This window comes from Mauremys reevesii, linkage group 14 (assembly GCF_016161935.1).
Source record: "Mauremys reevesii isolate NIE-2019 linkage group 14, ASM1616193v1, whole genome shotgun sequence".
Taxonomy (NCBI): Eukaryota; Metazoa; Chordata; order Testudines; family Geoemydidae; genus Mauremys; species Mauremys reevesii.
The window spans coordinates 6,988,240-6,997,540 of NC_052636.1; positions in this window are offsets into that span (position 1 = coordinate 6,988,240).

Below are 9,301 nucleotides of genomic sequence, written 5' to 3' on the forward strand. Positions count from 1 at the left end.
TTATTTGCTTTAAACCTGCTGCCTATTAATTTCATTTGGTGACCCCTAGTTCTTGTATTATGGGAATAAGTAAATAACTTTTCCTTATCCACTTTCTCAACAGCACTCATAATTTTATATACCTCTATCATATCCCCCCTTAGTCTTCTCTTTTCCAAGCTGAAGAGTCCTAGCCTCTTTACTCTTTCCTCATATGGGACCCTCTCCAACCTCCTAATCATTTTAGTTGCCCTTTTCTGAACCTTTTCTAGTGCTAGAATATCTTTTTTGAGGTGAGGAGACCACATCTGTATACAGTATTCGAGATGTGGGTGTACCATGGATTTATATAAGGGCAATAATATATTCTCAGTCTTATTCTCTATCCCCTTTTTAATGATTCCTAACATCCTGTTTGCTTTTTTGACCGCCTCTGCACACTGCGTGGACGTCTTCAGAGAACTATCCACGATGACTCCGAGATCTTTTTCCTGACTCGTTGTAGCTAAATTAGCCCCCATCATGTTGTATGTATAGTTGGGGTTATTTTTTCCAATGTGCATTACTTTACATTTATCCACATTAAATTTCATTTGCCATTTTGTTGCCCAATCACTTAATTTTGTGAGATCTTGTTGAAGTTCGTCACAATATGCTTTGGTCTTAACTATCTTGAGCAGTTTAGTATCATCTGCAAACTTTGCCACCTCACTGTTTACCCCTTTCTCCAGATCATTTATGAATAAATTGAATAGGATTGGTCCTAGGATAAGTCCCAGCAGGTTTGTCACACACTGTCCCACTCCCTTTCCTCACCCAGGGTATTCCCTGCCCCCCTCCAGCCCTAACTCCCCAGAAGTTGCCACCTCTTCAGTATTTCCTGCCCCTCCCCCTCCTGCAGGAACCCACCAGCAACCCCCCAATAACCCCTACCTGAGCTGGCTCCACTACAGCCATTTCTCCTGTCCCATGGGAGGCTGGGATGAGCGTCACTGTGCAGCCTGGCAGGGCAAGAAGGGCAGTTGTGGAGGTTTCAGAACAGGCTTCAGTTCATTTCACATCACGATTCCCCCAGGCCCTTTCCCTGCAGACAGAGATTGTAGATTCTGCCAGGCTGGGAACATGCTCAGTCCCCACAGTGCAGCACAGACCTGGCCCCTGGCCCCTCCTTTCCCCCTTGTGCTCCCCCCAGCAGCAGTAACAAACCAAGACATTTTGAAGCCCTCCCAGCAACAGGGTGTGAATCAAACCCTGGACCAGACCAGACCCAAAGGAGCCCCCTTGGGGGGGGGTCCCCCTGACCCTGCCCCCAGGGCAGCGCACTCCTGCCGCAGGGGGAATAGGGAGAGTCCGGGGCTGGTTCTTCCTCTCTCTGCCCCTCACCTCGGTCACAGGGAAGTGACCCTGGGCAGGGAGGCTGCAGTGAGTGTGCGGGGGGGGGGGGGGCAGAGATCTGGGAACCTGCCCCCCCCTCTAATTTCAACTCACACCCTCTCCCGTCCCCTCCCCCCCTTCCCTAGCGCCCTGCCCCGGGCTGGGAGCCGGGGTCACCGCCCCGTTCCCGGGGGCTCCCCCCGCGGCTGCCCCGCTCCGCCCGTGCGGGGAAGGGGGCACCGGGCGGGGGGACCCGCTTCACCCCCCCGGTACCGGGCACAGCAGAGCCGGGGGGGGGCGGCTCAGACTCGCTGCGGGAAGGATCCTCCCGGGCTCAGCGCTGCAGCAGCTCCGGGCCCCCGGGGGGGCAGCGATGGGGGGGGGGGCCCCGCGCAGAGCCCGGGACCTGCCCCGGCCCCCGGGCTCGGTCACCGGGAGCCTCAGCAGAGCCCGGGGCGGGGCCCGGCTGGAGAAAGCTCCGCCCCCCCCGCACAGACCCCCCCCGGGGAGCAGCAGCGGCTCAGCCCGGGCCCGGCTCACGCGGAGGCGGCAGCAGCAGCTTTGTTCTCCCAGCCCCAGCGGGGCTCGCATGGAGCATGCGCAGTAACAGCTGCTGAAACCCTCCCTTCCCTGGGCTGGAGAGGGCGGAAGCGGCGCCGGGGCAGGCTGGGAGATGTAGTTCCTGACTCTCCCGGAGCGGAAGTGACGTCGGCAAAGGAGACGGAGCCAGGCTGAAAAGGAGCGTTGGGCGCTGCGGCTTTGCCTGGCTCGCGCGGGGCCGATGGAGCCTCTCCCGGGCCGGAGAAGGGTTGGTGGCGTTGGAGCTCTGGGCATGCGCAGATTGCGGCGGGAGAGCCCTTCATTAACCCCCCCGTGCCCGGCCCGGCCCGGCCCGGGCCCTACCCCGCTGGGGCCGCCCCGGGCTCCGCCCGCCCCGCTGCAGAGCTGCAGCCTCCAGGTCCCGGAGCGAGCCCCGGGGGCGGGGCGGGGCGGTGACTCTGCCCCAGTGCCCGGTGGGGGGGGACCCGGCATCTCGCAGCGCCGGGATCTGCTCCTGGGGCAGCGCCCGCGGGGGCTCGGGCTGCTGCCTCCGCAGGAGCCCAGCGCCCCGGGCCCGGCCAGGCTCTGCCCTGGGGCCCCGCGGGGTGCCGGGGAGGGCCCGGCCCCACTGGGGTCCCTGCGTCGGGCCGGGCGGGGCTGGGGGCGGGCGGGAAATGTCGGTGCAGCCCGGACATGGCCGGGGGGGGCAGGTGACCCCCGAGGAGCGGGCAGAGAAAGGGGGGGGCTGAGATCCCCTCGGATTTACCGCTGCCCCCTCCCGTGGGGACCCCCCTCCTCCCCCGTCCTGCCCCCTTTCTCCCTAGAGAGCCACGAGCAGCGCCCAGGGTGACCCCCCTCCCCCACCCCCGGAGAAGTTCCCGGGCCCCCCCCCCCGATTGTGCCCCATTGTCTCTCCCCTTCGCCAGTGTCCAGCTCTTACTGTGACCGGTGGGGGTATCTGGGGTCCCTGGCCAGATACCCCCATTCTTTCTGAACTCTGGTTTGAGACCATTGTTAATCCAGAGTCACTGCATGGACGGACAAGGAGTGACTCCGGATGGACAGTGGGGCAAATGAGATCAGCAATTCTCCCTGTGAGGAGGGGCTCTCATTAGCTGCTCTCCCCAGAGAGCTAAAGGAGGGAAGCTGCTCAAACGCTCTGTCCATCTCTGCTCAGGATATTGGGGTTCAGCTTCCTGGGTCAGACGCTGCAGCCTCCATTGTGATCGGGGAGACCAGGCTTAGCAGCTGCTGCTCCCCCAGCGGGGTTCTGTGCTGGGAAGTGACCTTAATTAAAGCTGCTTCTCTGCCCGGCCCAGGGGATGACTTTCTCCAGCTGGTCCTAGCCCCCTAGGGCAGCCTGGGCCCTGTTAATACTAAATTCTGAGCCAGAGTCTCCAGGTAACTGACAGACCTCAGGGAAAGTGCTGCGGACTGGCAAGAAAGTGACTCTGCACAAACAGCCCCTCCTCATTTCTCCTCCCAGTAGCAATTGCCAGGAGAAAATCCAGCCCTGGGAGAGCAAAGCCCCCAGGAATGGGACTTTCCCAGCCAGAGGGGCAGGGAGAGAGGACAGGGGAAGGAGAGACTGAAAGGGGCAGTGGGAGAAATGAGGGGGGAGAGATTTCCAGCTCTCTAGTCCACCCAGACACATGTATTGCTGCATCCCTGGGCAGAACCACTTTCCAGTGAACAAAACAAGGATCAGAGAGAGGAAAAGCCATTTCCTGACTCCATATTCCCCCTGCTGGGGTGTGGCTGCCGTGGGGTCAGTGTCCGAGGGAATCCCCCACAGTGACTCCTTTGGTTCTGCTCTTTTCTAGCCTTGTGTTCAGAGACTTTGTTACGGGGTGAGGGGAGGGAGAAGGGAGGTTAAAAATCTCTCTGTGGGCTTAACCTGACAGGAGGGGCCAGGTCTACACTGTAATAAAGAGATCAGGCATTTTCCCAAGATGGCAGAATCTAGGATGTCTGTCATGATGTGAAATTAACTAAAGCCTGTTCTGAAACACCCACAACTGCCCTTCTCCCCCAGACAGGCTGCAGAACGACGTCCATGTTTCACTCCAGCTCATCCCAACCTCTCATGGGAGAGGGAAGAGAAATGGGTGCAGAGGAGCCTGTTCAGGTAGGGATTATCGAGAGGTTGCTGGTGAGTTCCTGCAGGAGGGAGAGGGACAGCAAATACACCAGAGAGGGAAAGAGTTGTGCAGTCTGGTATGGAGGTTGGAGCGGGGCAGGAAATGCACAGGGTGGGAAAGGGAGGAGGACAGAGTGTGGCAAACCTGCTGGGAGTTGTTTAATAAGTGGCCTAGATTATAGGAACAGACCCATGAGATTAGGAGGTGGAAATACCCTAATCTGTGAAACAGAAAATAATCCTCCTACATGGGGCTAGGAAAGCTGACCAGACTCCCAGTGCTGGAGCCCGACCTGACTGACCAGTGGCTGCTGTGAGATATCAAAGGGGCACCCAGCAGTGAGGTTTAGGGGAGCTGCCCCACCCTTCACATCCAGCTCCTCACAAGGAGGAGGGTGTTGGGTTTCCGACCAGGGAGAGCTCCCTGGTCCCTGCTAGGGGCTCCATCTCCTGTATCAGTCTGTGGCTAGTAGGTGGGTGATGGCTCTGCTGGGAGAGAGGAGGGGCTCCCTCTTCGTCCCCTCACCCTGGTGTTTCCAGCATGCTCTGAATGGGGTGGGGGTGGGACTCTGTTGACTGTGATCCACCCAGAGCTTCCATTTGTTTGGCTCCTCTCCTCCACGAATAGTGTGAGTGGGGCAACAGGTACTAAATGTTGGACTCCTGCTCTTTCAGGGGCCGGTGACCTTTGAGGAGGTGGCTGTGTATTTCACCAGGAACGAGTGGGCTCTGCTGGACCCTACTCAGCGAGCCCTCTACAGAGACGTCATGCAGGAGAACTATGAGAATGTGACCTCACTGGGTAAGGGTTCCTGTCCCTTCAGTTCTTGGAAGGGAAATGAAGAGATAAAGTTCACGCCAGCCCGCAATGCCACCTCTACTCTGCCCTGTTTCTGTATCGCCCCAATATGCCAGTGAGACACACACACACACTGGAGGAGGTGCTGCAGAACACTTTGGGAACAGCGCACAGGAGCAGTATCACAGTGTCAAATATCTCCTATTTGCTCCAGTAAACTTCTTTGAGATGGGGTGACCACATCATAGACTCATAGACTTTAAGGTCAGAAGGGACCATTATGATCATCTAGTCTGATCTCCTGCACAATCCAGGCCACAGAATCTTACCTATCCACTTCTATAACAAACCCTAACCTATGTCTGTGTTATTGAAGTCTTCAAATTGTGGTTTGAAGACCTCAAGCTGCAGAGAATCCTCCAACAAGTGACCTGTGCCCCACGCTGCAGAGGAAGGCAAAAAACCTCCAGGGCCTCTGCCAATCTGCCCTGGAGGAAAATTCCCTCCCGACCCCAAATATGGCAATCAGTTAAGCCCTGAGCATGTGGGCAAGACTCACCAGCCAGCACCCAGGAAAGAATTCTCTGTAGTAACTCAGATCCCATCCCATCTAACATCCCATCACAGACCATTGGGCATACTTACCTGCCGATAATCAAAGATCAATTGCCAAAATGAGGCTATCCCATCATACCATCCCTTCCATAAACTTATCAAGCTTAGTCTTAAAGCCAGATATGTCTTTTGCCCCCACTACTCCCCTTGGAAGGCTGTTCCAGAACTTCACTCCTCTAATGGTTAGAAACCTTCGTCTGATTTCAAGTCTACACTTCCTAGTGTCCAGTTTATACCCATTTGTTCTTGTGTCCACATTGGTGCTAAGCTTAAATAATTCCTCTCCCTCCTAATATTAATCCCTCTGATATATTTATAAAGAGCAATCATATCCCCCCCCTCAATCTTCTTTTGATTAGGCTAAACAAGCCAAGCTCTTTGAGTCTCCTTTCATATGACAGGTTGTCCATTCCTCGAATCATCCTAGTAGCCCGTCTCTGAACCTGTTCCAGTTTGAATTCATCCTTCTTAAACATGGGAGACCAGAACTACACACAGTATTCCAGATGAGGTCTCACCAGTGCCTTATATAACGGTACTAACACCTCCTTATCTTTGCTGGAAATACCTCGCCTGATGCATCCTAAAACTGCATTAGCTTTTTTAACAGCCATATCACATCATGATCATCCTGTGATCAACCAATACTCCGAGGTCCTTCTCCTCCTCTGTTACTTCCAAGTGTTGTGTCTCCAATTTATAACTAAAATTCTTATTATTAATCCCTAAATGCATGACCTTGTACTTTTCACTATTACTATTACTCCAGTTTACAAGGTCATCCAGATCTTCCTGTATGAGATTCCGGTCCTTCTCTGTGTTAGCAATACCTCCCAGCTTTGTGTCATCCGCAAACTTTATTAGCACATTCCCGCTTTTTGTGCCAAGGTCAGTAATAAAAAGGTTAAATAAGATTGGTCCCAAAACTGATCCCTGAGGAACTCCACTAGTAACCTCCTTCCAGCCTGACAGTTCACCCTTCAGTACGACCCGTTGTAGTCTCCCCTTTTACCAGTTCCTTATCCGGCTTTCAATTTTCATATTGATCCCCATCTTTTCCAATTTAACTAATAATTCCCCATGTGGAACTGTGTCAAATGCCTTACTGAAATCGAGGTAAATTAGATCCACTGCATTTCCTTTGTCTAAATAATCCGTTACCTTCTCAAAGAAGGAGATCAGGTTGGTTTGGCACAGTCTACCTTTTGTGAAACCATGTTGTATTTTGTCCCAATTACCATTGACCTCAATGTCCTTAATTACTTTCTCCTTCAAATTTTTTTTCCCAAGACCTTACATACTACAGATGTCAAACTAACAGGCCTATAGTTACTCGGATCACTTTTTTTCCCTTTTTTAAAAATAGGATCTACGTTAGCAATTCTCCAGTCGTACGGTACAACCCCTGAGTTTACTGATTCATTAAAAATTCTTGCTAATGGGCTTGCAATTTCATGTGCCAGTTCCTTTAATATTCTTGGATGAAGATTATCGGGGCCCTCCGATTGTCCCATTAAGCTGTTCGAGTTTGGCTTCTACCTCAGATGTGGTAATATCTACCTCCATATCCTCATTCCCATTTGTCATCCTTCCATTATCCCTAAGCTCCTCATTAGCCTTATTAAAGACTGAGGCAAAGTATTTATTTAGATATTGGGCCATGCCTAGATTATCCTTAACCTCCATTCCATCCTCAATGTTTAGCGGTCCCACTTCTTCTTTCTTTGTTTTCTTCTTATTTATATGGCTATAGAACCTTTTACTATTGGTTTTAATTCCTTTTGCAAGGTTCAACTCTACATGGCTTTTGTCCTTTCTCACTTTATCCCTACATGTTCTGACCTCAATAAGGTAGCTTTCCTTGCTAATCCTGCCCATCTTCTACTCCTTGTAGGCTTTCTGCTTTTTCTTAATCACCTCTCTGAGATGCTTGCTCATCCAGCTTGGTCTACAACTCCTGTCTGTGATTTTTTCCCCCTTTCTTGGGATGCAGGCTTCTGATAAGTTTCTGCAGCTTTGACTTAAAGTAATTCCAGGCCTCCTCCACCTTTAGATCCACAAGTTCTTCAATCCAATCCACTTCCCTAACTAATTTCCTTAATTCTTTAAAGTTAGTCCTTTTGAAATCAAACACCCTAGTCTCAGATCTATTTTTGTTTATCCTTCCATCTAGTTTGAACTGGATTAGCTCATGATCACTCGAACCAAGGTTGTCCCCTACAACCATTTCTTCTATGAGGTCCTCACTACTCACCAAAACCAAATCTAAAATGGCATCCCCTCTTGTTGGTTCTTCAACTGTGTGGTGAAGAAATCCATCAGCTATCACATCCAGAAAAATCTGAGCCCTATTACTACTACTAGCACTTGTCCTCCAGTCTATATCTGGGAAGTTAGTCTCCCATGATCACACAATTCCCATTAGTGTTTACTTCATTAAAAACATTAAAGAGGTCTCTATCCATCTCCAAATCAGATCCCAGCGGTCTGTAGCACACCCCAAGCACTATCTCAGGGGAGGCTCTAGTAGCTTTCTTTCCCAGTGTGATTTTTGCCCAGATAGACTCTGTCTTATCCATTCCATCACTTCTTATTTCTTTACAATTAACTTCATCATTGATATACAATGCTACTCCATCACCTTTGCCTTTATTTCTGTCTTTCCTAAACAGCACATAGCCTTCAATACCTGTACTCCAGTCATGATCTATTATTCCACCATGTTTCTGTTATCCCTATAATATCCGGTTTCACTTCCTGCACCAGTAGCTCTAGTTCCTCCATTTTGTTACCTAGGCTCCTCGCATTAGTGTACAGACATCTTAATTCCTGCTGTTTGGCTTCACTGACATTCTTTCCCCGGGGGATAGGCACAGACATTCTACCACCAGCATCACCTATTAGACTGGTATCTACACTACCCTTCCTCCTTATGTCCATTCTTCTGCCCATGGCTGTATCCTCTCTTACTTTGTTTTCTTCCCTCTCAATGTTAAATTCCGGCGTGGAGATTACCTGGACATCTCCCAACCATCTCCCCCAAATTCCTAGTTTAAAGCTCTCTTAATCAGTTGTGCCAGCCTCCATCCTAGAAGTCTATTTCCCTCCTTACTCAGGTGGAGTCCATCCCGAGAGAACAGTCCTCTGTCCATGAATGCCTCCCAGTGGCTGTACGTCCCAAAGCCCTCCTTATAGCACCACTGCCTGAGCCATCTGTTGGTTGCCATAATCTTTTCACACCTTTGTTGCCCTTCTCTAGGAACCGGCAGAATCCCACTGAAGATCACTTGAGCCTCGATTTCCTTAAGCGTCTTCCCCAGCCTGGCATAGTCTCCCTTGATACGTTCCAGTGAGAATCTAGCCGTATCATTTGTTCCCACATGAAGGACAATCAACAGATTCTTTCCCGCTCCCGTTAGGATCCTTTTCAGCCTCAGGTCCACATCTTGTATCTTAGCACCTGGCAGATAGCACACCCTTCTGTTCTCTGGATCAGCTCTAGTTACAGGCCTGTCTATTCTTCTTAGTCAGGAGTCCCCAATCACGTAGACCTGCCTTTTCCTGGTGACAGTGTGATTCTCCGGTCTATCCCCTGCTCCCACTGGCTGCAAGTCCTCTCGATTCCTATTCACCCTTGCTATCCTCCACAACCCTTCCCGTATCCTCCTGGGGCTCATATTTGGTGTTGTCTCCATTGACTCTTCCCCTCTTCCTGTAGGACTAGCAGCTCTTCTCTTTTTCCTTGCCCTCTCACCTTCAGCAACCACCTGCTGTGCCCCTTCTTCATTTTCCAACTCTGCAAACCTGTCCCTGAGCTCTATTTCTCCTTCACTGGCCTGTCTTTTCCTCTGCCT